Here is a 14,649-nt window from a genome sequence, read left to right on the forward strand (position 1 = left end):
ATATGAAGAGAGGGAACCAGAGGCTTAAGAGAGTGATGCAGAGGCTCAAGAGAGGGATGCAGAGGCTTAACAGGGTGATGCAAAGGCTTAAAAGAGGGATGCAGAGGCTCAAGAGAGTGATGTAGAGGCTCATAAGAGGGATGCAAGAGTTCAAGATAGGGATGCAGAGGATCAAGAAAGTGATGCAGAGGCTCAGGAGAGTGATGCAGAATATGAAGAGAGGGAACCAGAGGCTAAAGAGAGGGATGCAGAGGCTCTAGAGAGTGATGCAGAGGCTCAAGAGAGTGATGCAGAGGCCCAAGAGAGTGATGCAGATGATCAAGAGAGTGATGCAGAGGCTCGAGAGAGTGATGCAGAGGCCTCAAGAGAGGGATTCAGAAGCTTAAGAGAGTGATGCAGAGGCTGAAGAGAGTGTTGCAGATGCTCAAGAGAAGGATGCAGAGGCTCAAGAGAATGATGCAGAGGCTTAAGAGAGGGATGCAGAGGCTCAAGAGATGGATGGAGAGGCTTAAGCGAGTGATGCTGAGGATCAAGAGAGTGATGCAGAGGCTCAGGAGAGTAATGCAGAGGCCTCAAGCGAGGGATTCACAGGCTTACGAGAGTGATGCAGAGGCTGAAGAGAGTGTTGCAGAGGCTCAAAAGAGGGATGAAGAAGCTGAAGAGAGTGATGCAGAGGCTCAAGAGAGGGATGTAGAGGCTCAAGAGAGTGATGCAGAGGCTTGAGAGAGGGATGCAGGGGATCAAGAGAGTTATGCAAAGGCTCAAGAGAGTGATTGAGAGGCTTAAGAGAGTGATGCAGAGGCTTAAGAGAGTGATGCAGAGGCTTAAAAGAGTGATGCAGAGGCTCAAGAGAGTGATGCAGAGGCTCAAGAGAGTTATGCAGAGGCACAAGAGAGTGATGCAGAGGCTTAAGAGAGGGATTCAGAGGCTCAAGAGAATGACGCAGAGGCTTAAGAGAGGGATGCAGAGGCTCAAGAGAGTGACGCAGAGGCTTAAGAGAGGGATGCAGAGGCTCAAGAGAGGGATGTAGAGGCTCAGGAGAGTGATTCAGAGGCTTACAAGAGTGATGCAGAGGCTTAAGAGAGGGTTTCAGAGGCTCAAGAGAGTGATTCAGAGGCTCAAGAGAGGGATGCAGAGGCTCAAGAGAGTGATTCTGAGGCTTACGAGAGTGAAGCAGAGGCTTAAGAGAGGGATTCAGAGGCTCAGGAGAGGGATGCAGAGGCTCAAGAGAGGGATGCAGGGGCTCAAGAGAGGGATGCAGAGGCTCAAGTGAGGGATGCAGAGGCAAAAGAGAGGGATGCAGAGGCTAATGAGAGGGATGGAGGAGTTCAAGAGAGAAATGCAAAGGCTCAAGAAAGGGATGCAGAGGCTTAGGAAAGTGATGCAGAGGCTCAAAAAAGGGATGCAAGGGCTTAAGAAGGTGATGCAGAGTCTCAAGAGAGTGATGCAGAGACTCAATAAAGGGATGCAGGGGCTCAAGAGAGTGATAGAGAGGCTCATGAGAGTGATTCAGAAGTTTACGAGAGTGATGCAGAGGCTTACGAGAGTGATGCAGAGGCTTAAGAGAGTGATGCAGAGGCTTACGAGAGTGATGCAGAGGCTTAGGAGAGTGGTGCAGAGGCTCAAGAGAGGGATGCAGAGGCTCAAGAGAGGGATGAACAGGCTCAAGAGAGGGATGCAGAGGCTCAAGAGAGGGATGCAGAAGCTCAAGAAAGGGATGCAGAGGCTTAAGAGAGTGATGCAAAGGCTGAAGAGAGTGTTGCAGAGGCTGAAGAGAGGGATGCAGAGGCTCAAGAGAGTGATGCAGAAGCTTAAGAGAGTGATGCAGAGGCTGAAGAGAGTGATGCAGAGGCTTAAGAGAGGGATGCAGAGGCTCAAGAGAGGGATGTAGAGGCCCAAGAAAGGGATGCAGAGGCTCAAGAGAGGAATGCAGAGGCTCAAGTGAGGGATGCAGAGGCACAAAAGAGGGATGCAGAGGCTCTTGAGAGTGAAGTAGAGGCTCAAGAGAGGGATGCAGAGGCTTAAGAGAGGGTTTCAGAGGCTCAAGAGAGTGATTCAGAGGCTCAAGAGAGGGATGCAGAGGCTCAAAAGAGTGATTCTGAGGCTTAAGAGAGGTATGCAGAGGCTCAAGAGAGGGATGCAGAGGCTCAAGAGAGGGATGCAGAGGCTCAAGAGAGGGATGCAGAGGCTCAAGTGAGGGATGCAGAGGCACAAGAGACGGATGCAGAGGCTCTTGAGAGTGACGCAGAGGCTCAAGAGAGGGATGCAGAGGCTTACGAGAGTGATGCAAAGGCTCAGGAGAGGGATGCAGAGGCTCATGAGTGGGATGCAGGAGTTAAAGAGAGTGATGCAAAGGCTCAGGAGAGGGATGCAGAGGCTTAAGAGAGTGATGCAGTGACTCAAGATCGTGATGCAAAGGCTCAAGAGAGTGATGCAGAAGCTGAAGAGAGTGTTGCAGAGGCTTAAGAGAGGGATGCAGAGGCTCAAGAGAGTGATGCAAAGGCTCAAGAGAGTGATGCAGAGGCTTAAGAGAGGGATGCAGAGGCTCAAGAGAGGGATGCAGAGGCTCAAGAGAGTGATGCAAAGGCTCAAGAGAATGATGCAGAGGCTGAAGAGAGTATTGCAGAGGCTTAAGAGAGGGATGCAGAGGCTCAAGCGAGTGATGCAAAGGATCAAGAGAGTGATGCAGAGGCTGAAGAGAGAGATGCAGAGGCTAAAGAGAATGATGCAGAGGCTCAAGAGAGTGATGCAGGGGCTCAAGAGAATGATGTAGAGGCTTAAGAGAAGGATGTAGAGGCTCAAGAGAATGATGCAGATGCTCAAAAGAGTGATGCAGAGGATCAAGAGAGGGATGCAGAGGATTAAGATAGTGATGCAGAGGCTCAAGACAGTGATGCAGAGGCTCAAGAGAGTGATGCAGAGGCTCAAGAGAGTGATGCAGAGCCTCACGAGAGGGGTGCAGAGGCTCAAGAGAGAGATGCAGAGGCTTAATAGAGGGATGCAGAGGCTCAATTAAGAGAGTGATGCAGAGGCTTAAGAGAGGGATGCAGGGGCTTAAGAGAGGGATGAATAGACTCAAGAGATGGATGCAGAGGCTCAAGAGCCTCAAGATGCAGTGGCTAAAGTGAGTGATTCAGAGGCACAAGAGAAAGATGCAGAGGCACTTGAGAGTGATGCAGAGGCTCAAGAGAGGGATGCAGAGGCTTAAGAAAGGGATGCAGTGGCTTAAGAGTGATGCAAAGTCTCAAGAGAGGGATGCAGAGGCTCAAGAAAGTGTTGCAGAGGCTTATGATCGTATGATGCAAAGTTTTGCAATCCTGCAGTTTTGCAGTTTGCAACATTTTTTTCGTATATATAATGAAGTAATAATAATAAACTGAAAATTCACAAAAACGTGGAAAACGGCAAAATATTGCCTAATTCGATGGTATTTTGTTTAAATCACATAAATAAAGGAGGATGATAAACGTCAACATATTGCTAAATTCAATGATTTTTAGTACAAAATAAAACGCAAGAAAACTTGCTCAAAAATGCAAAATTTGCGAAATTCTGAGATTTGAAGGCCAAATCACATATCGTGAGAAAACATGAAGTAGTATCGAAATATTGGTAGAAACGAATTTATTTACGTAATGTCACACTACATGAAAAACGTGAAAAAATCGCTATTTTACAAAATTTGAGGATTTTAACTTCAAATCATAAAGTGAGGTTTCGTATTATTTAGATCTTAGAAAAGACATATAAAAATGTTGTTTCCAATACAAATGATAAAAAACAATGTGTTTTCATTAGAATTGACTAAAATGTTCCTGATTTTCCGTTTATATTAACGATGGAAGATGTACACGTTAAACCGCTCTAATCCGGCTGAAATGTCGATATATGCAATAAAAACAGAACTTCTCCCCTTTTCAATATCTTACTCAGTATTTTATCGAAAAACAAATAGTTGATTGAAAATGAAGTATTTAAGGTTATTTTCTAATCAATTATGTGTTTGCATCATTTTTATTGTATATATAATGAATTAATACCAATAAACTAAAAATTCACAAAAACGTAGAAAACCGCAAAATATTGCCTAATTCGATGATATTTTGTGTAAATCACATAAGGGAAAGGGGATGACAAACGTCAAAATATTGCTAAATTCGATGATTTTTAGTACAAAACAAAATGCAAGAAAACTTGCTTAAAAATGCAATATTATGCGAAATTCTGAGATTTGAAGGAGAAATCGCATATCGTGAGAAAACATGTAGTATCGAAATACTACTTAAAACGAATATATATTTACGTAAAATAATCTTAATACTAAAATACTAATACTAGTAAAAAACGAATATATTTACATAAAATCACACTACATGAAAAACGTGAAAAAGTCACTATAATACCAAATTTGAGGATTTTAACAAAAAATCATAGAGCGAGGTTTTCCACAATTTAGATCCTAGAAAAGACATGAAAATGTTGTTTCCAATACAAATGATAAAAATCAATGTGTTTTAATAGAATTAACTAAAATGTTCCTGATTTTCCGTTTATACTAACGATGGAAGATGTACCCGTAAAACCGCTCTATTCCGGCTGAAACGTCGATATATGCAATGAAAACAGAACTTCTCCCCTTTTAAATATCTTACTCAGTATTTTAACGAGAAACAAACAGATAATTGAAAATGAAGTATTTAAGGTTAATTTCTAATCAATTATGTGTTTGCATCATTTTTATCGTATATTTAATGAAGTAATAACAATAAACTGAAAATTCACAAAAACGTGAAAAAACGGAAAATATTGCCTAATTCGATGATATTTTGTTGAAATCACATAGAGGAAAAGGGGATGATAAACGTCAAAGTATTGATTCAAAGTATTGCTATTTTTAGTACAAAACAAAATGCAAGAAAACTTGCTTAACAATGCAATATTATGTGAAATTCTGAGATATGAAGGTCAAATCACATATCGTGAGAAAACATGAAGTAGTATCGAAATATTTGTATAAACGAATATATTTACGAAAAGTCACACTATATGAAAAACTGAAAAATTTACTTTATTTTCTTTAAAAATTTACTTTTTTTATTTTCAATCAACCATTTGTTCCTCGTTAAATAGTGAGTAAGATATTGATTAGGAGAGAAATTCTGTTTTTATTGTGTGACGATAATCTCTTTGAAGAGAGATTGAGCCTGCTCTTCTCTACATAAAGTTACTTATATATATACAGCAATAAGATGCTACCTTCAAGGTACGTCTACCAGTAGCACGAAACGTTTTGACCAGGAGGCAAACGTACCCAAAACTCCCCCCTACTCCATACTCCCTCCATGCCGGCTCGCCACCGTCATCAACCAGCAAACTACCATTCCCAGCCTGCCTCCTTCTGATTGGTGATCCGCCGACTGCACACCTGCACCTCAGCGCCCTCTACCAAGTCGATGTATGGGCTTGAACCAGCCATTTAAGTTAGAATATCCATGTGCTCTCAGCTGTGAACAACTAACTGATATACGCTATGTCTATCAGGTGGATGTTTCTCAGCTAGCGCTTTTATTCTCAGCACCTGATTATTTAAATTTGTCTTTATATTATTCCTAGAGTAACGTCATCCCTATTCTTAATTTTTATGTTATATTTTTTGACTTGTTTGTTTGCACTGTACATAGCCAAGGGATTCTTTTGTTCATAATTTGTTTTCAATATTAATTAAAGTTCCATTGTTCATACTATGTGTTTTGCGTGTCTTCCCTTAATTTACCACAGACAACAGCCAAGCAGTCTATCTTTTTTTTTTTTGTAAATGTGACTAGGCATTGACACCAGCCATTAGGAGGACTGCCGAACATCTACACTCCCACACTTTCCCGTCACATTTAAATGGGGGCCTGTCCGGGAGCCTCACTCAGGTACTAGTACTAGAACATCAATTTGTGGTAAGTGTACTTGGCTTTGATACAGTTGCTTTTCAATATTTTCATTACTTTTAATATTTATATGATGCTGTGTGTATTGTGCATTCCGAGAGTAGCATATTGTGAGTGTTGGATAACTTTGGATTACGTGGTGACTGGAGGCCTCAGTCATTCTCTTAATTGGTCATCCCTCCTTCCGTGTTATTTCTCGTGTTTTCCACCTTTTTTCCCTAGGATATTTCTCAATCTCAGACAGATTATTTTGGTACCCTGGTACTTTGGTTTGTCTTCGGGTCAGAGCACCCTATCTTCTGCAATCCGACTGAAGGAGGATAAAGAGGGCCATAGTTCCTCTAGCATGGACTAAGTTGCTGAGTTGGGACCTCAAAAGCAGTTCTCGTCACCAGTTGACACTCGCACCCCTACACGTCGGTCAGAAATGATGATATTTACTTAGGTAGGGAATTAGCTTTCTTTTTTTCAGAGCACAAAGTTCGCCAATTCTGTAAGTATCATATTTCATTTAGTGGGAAAACCCTTGCTTCTCTCCTATAGAGACTCGGCAAGGTATGCCTACATTCTTGGACTACCTTATTCACTTTTGAAACAATTAAATGTCTCATTTGTTTTAGAAACTATCGGTTTCAATTTAGTAGGATTTTCTTGCCCTTATTCTCTTACATTGAGTACCGGGTACAAGATTTCCTGCGCTTTTGATTGACTAATCATTTACCCTACTAAAATTAACGTTAATTGTTAACTATTAAAAGTCCACAGGATAGATACCAGTTGCCACGTTATCCTGTTACTGACACTTCCATATCACAAGTATATTCGTTGTACATTTATTTGCTATTTTTCACCATGTTTCGTCTCCAAGCTTTTCGTAATGATCCAGCAGGTGAAATAGGGAACTTAAGTCGTGCCAAGAGGACCGAATTACAAACTCTTGCACACGAGTATCAACTAGATGTTCCCCATGGAGCCAACAAAAATGACGTGCACAATTTAATATTGGATCACCTCTTAGATGAAGGGAAGATTGACTCTGAAACTCACGAAAATTATTCTATTGCAGATAGACATGCTCTGACAACTATGAAACTCAAGCTCGAACTTGCAAAGATCGAGCGGGAGCAACAAAAAGAAGCTCTACAAATGAGGGAAAGAGAGGCGGCCCTAAGGAAAGAGGAACAAGAACGCGAGATGGCCCTCAAAGAACGAGAGGCTGCTCAAAGAACGAGAGGCTGCCCTGAGGAAAGAAGAAAGGGAACGTGAGACTACACTACTCCAAGAGCGTGAGCGAGTACACCTTGAAGCAAGACAACGTCACCTGGAGATGCAACGCGAGCATGATAAGAAGCAAGCCGATATGGCTCTAGCATGTCGACAACAAGAACTCGCGTTGGAAACTACACACCACACTCAGCGCCAACAAGCTACCGCTAGTCTTCCCGTAAGTTTCAATGTCTCCCATGCAAGTAAGTTAATGCCACCATTCGTTGAGACAGAGATTGATGTCTTTTTCACCACTTTTGAGACCCTAGCTAAAAAACTTAGCTGGCCTGCAGATCAATGGTCTACCCTTCTCAGAGTGCATCTCACAGGTAGAGCTGCGGTTACTCTCAGTACCTTAGCGTCTGAGAATGACTACCAGACCCTGAAGCAAGCAGTTTTGGATGCCTACCTTCTCTCCACCGAAAGCTACAGAAGAAAATTTCGTGATTATCTAAAGGCAAGTACCACCACCTTTCTAGAATTTGCTAATACAAAGAAAAGATATTTCATGAAATGGCTGGAAGCAGCACATGTCTCTACATTTTCAGAACTCGTCAACCTCATGCTAGTTGAGGAATTCTTGAGACGTGTTCCCCCTTTCGTCCGTTTATATTTAGCAGACAAAGAAGAAACTGACTACATCAGATGTGCGAAGTCGGCTGACACCTACAGCCTCATCCACCGGTTGACACCAGACCCACCTTCCAGTAAGAAGTCTTGGTATAGTTATGATAAAGTGAGTGCCGATCAAGCAAGCTCTCAATTGTATTATAAGTATTGCAAACTCTATGGACATAATCATTTATCAGAAAATTGGGAACATCAAATGATCTGATGTTCCCATCACTAAAAAATAAGAAGAACAATTAAAAAAAGCGAAATGAAAAACAATTAAAAAATATAAAAGTATAATATACTCACGAAATGAATGGAATGGTAAACAACACAGCTCACTTTCCAATGCAATATCACACAAAATAATTAAATCAAAATGAAAAAAAAAATCGAAATGTATGAAATTTAAATTTATCAATGCAATCGGAAAAATTGAAATTGAATTGTAAGCTATTTAGTTCTAGCAGTACCCGCCACGCGTTGCTGTGGCTCAGTCTGGGAAAGTGCGAAAGAAAGAAAGAAAAGAGAAAGCGCATGTTTGTAATATGTTTAATTTTACAATGCTTTTGGGTATTCAATACTTTTTGTTATCTTGAGATGATTTCGGGGCTTTAGTGTCCCCGCGGCCCGGTCTTCGACCAGGCCTCCACCCCCAGGAAGCAGCCCGTGACCTATTTACTGCTAGGTAACAGGGGCATAGGGTGAAAGAAACTCTGCCCAATGTTTCTCGCCGGCGCCTGGGATCGAACCCAGGACCACAGGATCACAAGTCCCGCATACTGTCCGCTCGGCCGACCGGCTCCGTTTCATTGTTGTTTCATTGTCTGTGGAAATATAGTGATTGTCCAGTTTGCTGACTCCTGAACACGCAAAATATAAATGTCCATGTGAGAAGCAATCCGTGTCTAGATATAAACTTCACATTTCTAAAGATCGGCCCTGAGCTTTGTTGATGGTGATTGCAAACGCCGATCGAATTGCAAATTACAATCTCTTAAACTGAAATTGCATATCTGTAGGATTCATAGGAATGCGAGGAATAAGGACATCTTCACCTTTGAAAGGTCCTGTCAAGATTGTTTCTTCTACGACGTCGCTGATTAATTTTTTTTACTGCAAGTCACGTGGCATTGCAAAGTTTTTGCTGGTTGATATTTCGCAACATGATAATTGGCACGCAGATTTTCAATTGTCGTGCGTGTGATGGTATCCCTGGCAGATCGAGTGAATTCAAAAATTCTGTTGGATAATTAACTGCTTCCTCTGCTTCCTCAAAAGTGTCGACAGACTTGTATGTGACTGCCTCACTTTGAATGTTATACTGAATAATATTGTTAAGTTCGTGTGCCAGATGCTTTGGAAATTTTGCACGTGGTAGTTTCAATGAATTGCATGTTCAATGGGAATTTCAAGGCCGAGGTAGCAGTTCTTCCATCTATTAGCAATGTCGCAGCTATTCCGGACGATGCAAGAGCTAAAGCTATGCAATTTTGGGATCGAAATGCTGCCAGAATCAATCTGATTAGGAAGGTTATACCAGTTTTTCCTGGCGTATCTAAGAAGATTTCTCCAAGACTGTTATTGACAATTTGAGTTATTTGATAATAAATGTATTTTCGCTCAATCGTTAGATTAGGAATATTTGATTGCACATACGATAACAGATCAGCAGTGTTGCAACTTTGTTCACGACGCAATTCTACGTCGAACGAAGCAGCAGCAGATCGATTCGATGATGGCATTTCCCATTAATTGAGAACTTTGTTCGCGATTTCTAAGCACAAATCTTCAATCATTATCAACGCTTCGTTGTTGATTTCTACTGTGAAATCCATGTTCATATTATAATTTTCCTTGCGTATTCAACGGACAATATCTTCAGCCATGTGTGATTTATATTTCTCCCATAACTCTGTTGGAGATGAAGTAGAGCCGGTGGTCAATATGATTGCAAACAATGCACGAATTTGATGTGGATGTGACGTGTTGGACACATCATTAATACATACATCCTAGTGTCGGTCGTTCTCCAATTAATTCAGAGCTTGACATGCACTATGGAAAGTGGCATGTGTAATGCCTTTGATAAATCTCAATTGATGGAAGACGTTGATCCAGGCACAATTACCAACAGCATGCGAAGAAGAAAGAATTCATCTTGATTGCGATGCACAGTGTAGTTTATTTGAATACTACAGGTTGTCCGCCGACTCGCTCTCCTCGTTTGCGTCGTTCAAATGATCTTCTACTGGCATTCCACGTGTAATACGTAGGCACTTCCGAATACAGCAGTGTTTTTGCAAATGCGTTATTTTGACATAACATGAAGAAAGCAGTTAACGTTGTGGCTGGTGGATTCATAGCTGTTTGTTGCACATTCGCAGCTGTGAAATAAACGTGTTTTCCATTTTCTTGTTTTCAAAACAAAACCAAAACATACTAATTAAATTTTTCAATTCAAACGTAGATCAATCGACACAACTCAATTTCATCACCAATTGCACTGAAAAATAAGAAGAACAGTTAAAAAAAGAAATGAAAAAAGAAACAAATAAACTATACTCACCAAATGAACACCATGGTAAACAACGCAGCTCAATTCCAACACAATGTCACACAAAATAATTATATCAAAATGAAAACAAATCACAATCTTTGAAAAATCAATTTATCAATGCAATCGGAAACATTGAAATGAAATCGTAACGCATTTTGAATTGCTCATATGTGCAACAGATGGCGTTGTTTTCCAAAAAAGCATGTTTTTACCGTCACATGTGTGGCATCTAAATAGTAGGTATATAAAACATGCACGTATTCGAATATGTTGGTTCCAAGGGGTTGTCATAGCCTTGGGGTGGTAATGGGGGACGAGCTCTCATGACCTATAAAATGCTCCTATGCTGCATGCGTCTCAAATAGCCTCTGACAACCAAGTTCAACTCCTGGCCTGCACGGGTGGCTTAGTTTTTAAGTCCGGCGGAACTGCTTTAACCAATAGAAGGGGCGAGGGCGTGCCTCTGGCGCCTTAAAACCAGCTGCTCCGGGTAGATGGGACTCGATAGCCTGGGAAGGCAGCCCATCTAAGGGAAGGAAAAGCCTGATTTTAAACCTCCGCTGCCTTGCGGCCATACCCTTTTCTTGGGAAAGGCTTCAGGAGTCAACCTAGAGGGAAATCCGGAGTTGGAGCCCCTAAGGCAGTTCGTTGTTGACTTCGACCTCGTTCTGGGAGCTCCTGAGACGTTGCTGGAACCATGCGTATTGGCATTTGCCTTTCTATTGGATAATTTCAGCAACGTGGAAAGGGGGGACCTGCTGCATGGGTAACAGCTTCTCCTCCATGTCTACCTACCCAGGCTTTGCGCCCTGTCAGGGCGCAACTCCATAGTCTTAGACTGAAGAATGCCTACTATTCGAATGGAACGTTGTGTCAAAATTTCAAAGGAATCGGAGAAGAATTTTCGGAGATTACAGCGTGTTTTGCTTTTACGTCCAACAGATGGCGCTGTTTAATAAAAAAAAACATGTTTTTTCCTGTCACACGTGAGACATGTATATAGTAGATACATAAAAAGACGCGCCTATTCGAATGCAACGTTGTGTCAAAATTTTAAAGCAATCGGTAAAGAGGTTTCGAAGGTTTCCCTCACATGAAAAACACAGTTTTACAGAAAAAGCATTTTTTTTACCGTCACAGACGAGACATCTATGAAATATGTACATAAAAACTTAGCCGGATGCGAATGGAACATTATGTGAAAATTTCAAAGCAATCGGTGAAGAACTTTCGGAGATTAGCGATTTCGAACAAACGAACATTTCCATTTATATATATATATATATACATATATATATATATATATATATATATATATATATATATATATATATATATATATATATATATATATATATATATATGTCGTACCTAGTAGCCAGAACGCACTTCTCAGCCTACTATGCAAGGCCCAATTTGCCTAATAAGCCAAGTTTTCATGAATTAATGGTTTTTCGACTACCTAACCTACCTAACCAAACCTAACCTAACTTTTTCGGCTACCTAACCTAACCTAACCTATAAAGATAGGTTAGGTTAGGTTAGGTAGGGTTGGTTAGGTTCGGTCATATATCTACGTTAATTTTAACTCCAATAAAAAAAATTGACCTCATACATAATGAAATGGGTAGCTTTATCATTTCATAAGAAAAAAATTAGAGAAAATATATTAATTCATAAAAACTTGGCTTATTAGGCAAATCGGGCCTTGCATAGTAGGCCGAGAAGTGCATTCTGGCTACTAGGTACGACATATACATATATATATTGTGACGATAATCTCCTTCAAGAGATTGAGCCTGCTCTTCCCTCCAAAAATACGTCGTTACAAATATATAAAACTACTATGGAAGAAATGTCCAACAACGACAACAACATCTCCAAGGTTTGCCAGAGAGCAAAACGTATGCAGCCAGGAACACCTGCTCAGCCTCAAACCGCCAAACTACCTGTCTTGTTGCCGGCTCCTCGCTGATTGGCCGTCGGTCAGGCTGCAACTGCACTCCACCCACCATACTACTTGATGTCTGGGGCCGCCACGACCTCAGTCCTCAGAATATTCAGTGCTTTCATACGGTTAACACTTCTTCCTGGAAGACTAAGCTTTGGCTTACGTGTACTAAGAGAGGTGATAGCTTAAAGCCAATATTCCTGCACCTCTCATTTTATTGTATATTGCACAGCTTGTTATTGCTCACTTGTCTTAACGTAACTTTTCATTTTGTCATTTACTTATTCTTATTATTTTGATTGATTGATTTTATTATACGAATTTGTATGTCCATTTTATTCATGTTTTGTTTATCTAACGTAATTAAAATTCCATTGTTAAAATTTACTTGTGTTTTGTGTGTCTTCTCCTTACCTTACCACAGACGAAGTTCCAGATTTTCTATTTTTTTTTTTATTCTATGTGACGAGGCCATACCCCTAGCTTTGAACAGCCGAACACCAACGCGTTACCGTCACATATTATATGGGGGCCTGTCCGGGAGCTTCACTCAGGTACTGGTGCCAAGTGGTAATTAATGGTAAGCGTATTTAACTTTGTTAACGTAGCTTTTACTATTTTTCATATTCAATTTCATTTTTATATGGTGCGGTGTATTGTGCATTACGAGAGTAACATATGGTGAAGGTGAGACAACTTTGGATTACGTGGTGACTGTAGGCCTCAGTCATACTCTTAATTGGTCATCTCTCCCTCCGTGTTATTACTCGTGTTTACCATCTTTGTCCCTTGGATATTTCTCATTTTGACAGATCATCATATTGGTACCCTGGTACTGTGGTCTGCCCCGGGTCAAGAGCACCCAATCTTCTGCAATCTGACTGTAGGAGGACAAAGAGGGCCATAGTTCCTCAAGCTCGAACTTTAGTTGCTGAATTGGGACCTCAGCAGCAGTTCTCGTCACCAGTTGACACCTCGCACCCCTACACGTCAGTCAGAGATGATGATACATACAACGGTAGGGAATTAGCTTACTTTTTCAGAGCACAAAAGTTCGCTAATTCTGTAAGTATCATATTAAATTCAGTAGGAAAAACTTGCTTTATGTCCTATAGAGACTTGGCAAGGTATGCCTACATCCTTGGACTACCAATTTTACTTTTGAGGCAATTAACTGTTTCATTTGTTTTCGAAACTCTTGTTTCATTTGTTAGTAGGATTTTCTTGCCCTTATCCTCTTACATGAGTACCGGGTACAAGATTTCCTGCGCCCTTGATTTAAATTAATCATTTAACATCTTTTACTTAACTTTAATTGTTAAAGATCCCACAGGATAGGTACCAGTTGCCACGTTGTCCTGTTTCTGACATTCACTATAACTGAATATTCGTTATACATTTATTTGCTAATTTCACCATGTTTCGTCTCCAAGCTTTCCGTGCAAATCCAGCAGGTGAAATAGGGACTTTAAGTCGTGCCAAGAGGACTGAATTACAAACTCTTGCACATGAGTATCAACTAGAAGTTCCCTACCAAGCCAACAAAAATGACCTACACAACCTGTTGCTGGATTACTATTTAGAGCAAGGTAAGATAGACTCTGAAACTTATGAAACTTACTATATTGCAGATAAAACTGATTTGGCAACGCTGAAACTCAAACTAGAGCTGGCCAAGATTAAACGTGAGCAACAAAGAGAAGCGGCTGCCATACGGAGGGAAGAACAAGAACGAGAAATCACCCTCAGCGAACGTGAGGCTGCTTTGAGGAGAGAAGAACACGAACGCGAAGCTGCCTTGAGGAGAGAAGAACACGAACGTGAGGTCGCATTACTCCGTGAACGTGAACGAGTACAGCTTGAAACACTCCAGGAGCGGGAACGCGTACAGCTTGAAACCAAACAACGCGAGTTGGAGATGCAACGCGAACATGACAAGCAACAAGCTACTCTGGCTCTAGAGTGTCGTCAACGAGAATACACGTTGGAAACTTCACACCTCGCTCAACGCCAGCAAGCTACAGCCAATCTTCCCGTCAGTTTTAATATATCACATGCAAGTAAGTTAATGCCATCCTTTGTAGAAGCAGAAGTTGATGTGTTTTTTACCACCTTTGAAACCCTTGCTAATCAACTCAGTTGGCCTGTCGACCAATGGGCCACACTTCTCAGAGTCCATCTTACAGGTAGAGCTGCAGTCACACTCAGTACTTTGGCGTCTGAGAATGACTACCACACTCTGAAACAAGCAGTGTTGGACGCCTACCTCCTCTCTACGGAAAGTTATAGAAGGAAATTCCGTGACCACCTGAAGGCAAGTA

This window comes from Procambarus clarkii, chromosome 71, assembly GCF_040958095.1.
Source record: "Procambarus clarkii isolate CNS0578487 chromosome 71, FALCON_Pclarkii_2.0, whole genome shotgun sequence".
NCBI classification, from domain to species: Eukaryota; Metazoa; Arthropoda; class Malacostraca; order Decapoda; family Cambaridae; genus Procambarus; species Procambarus clarkii.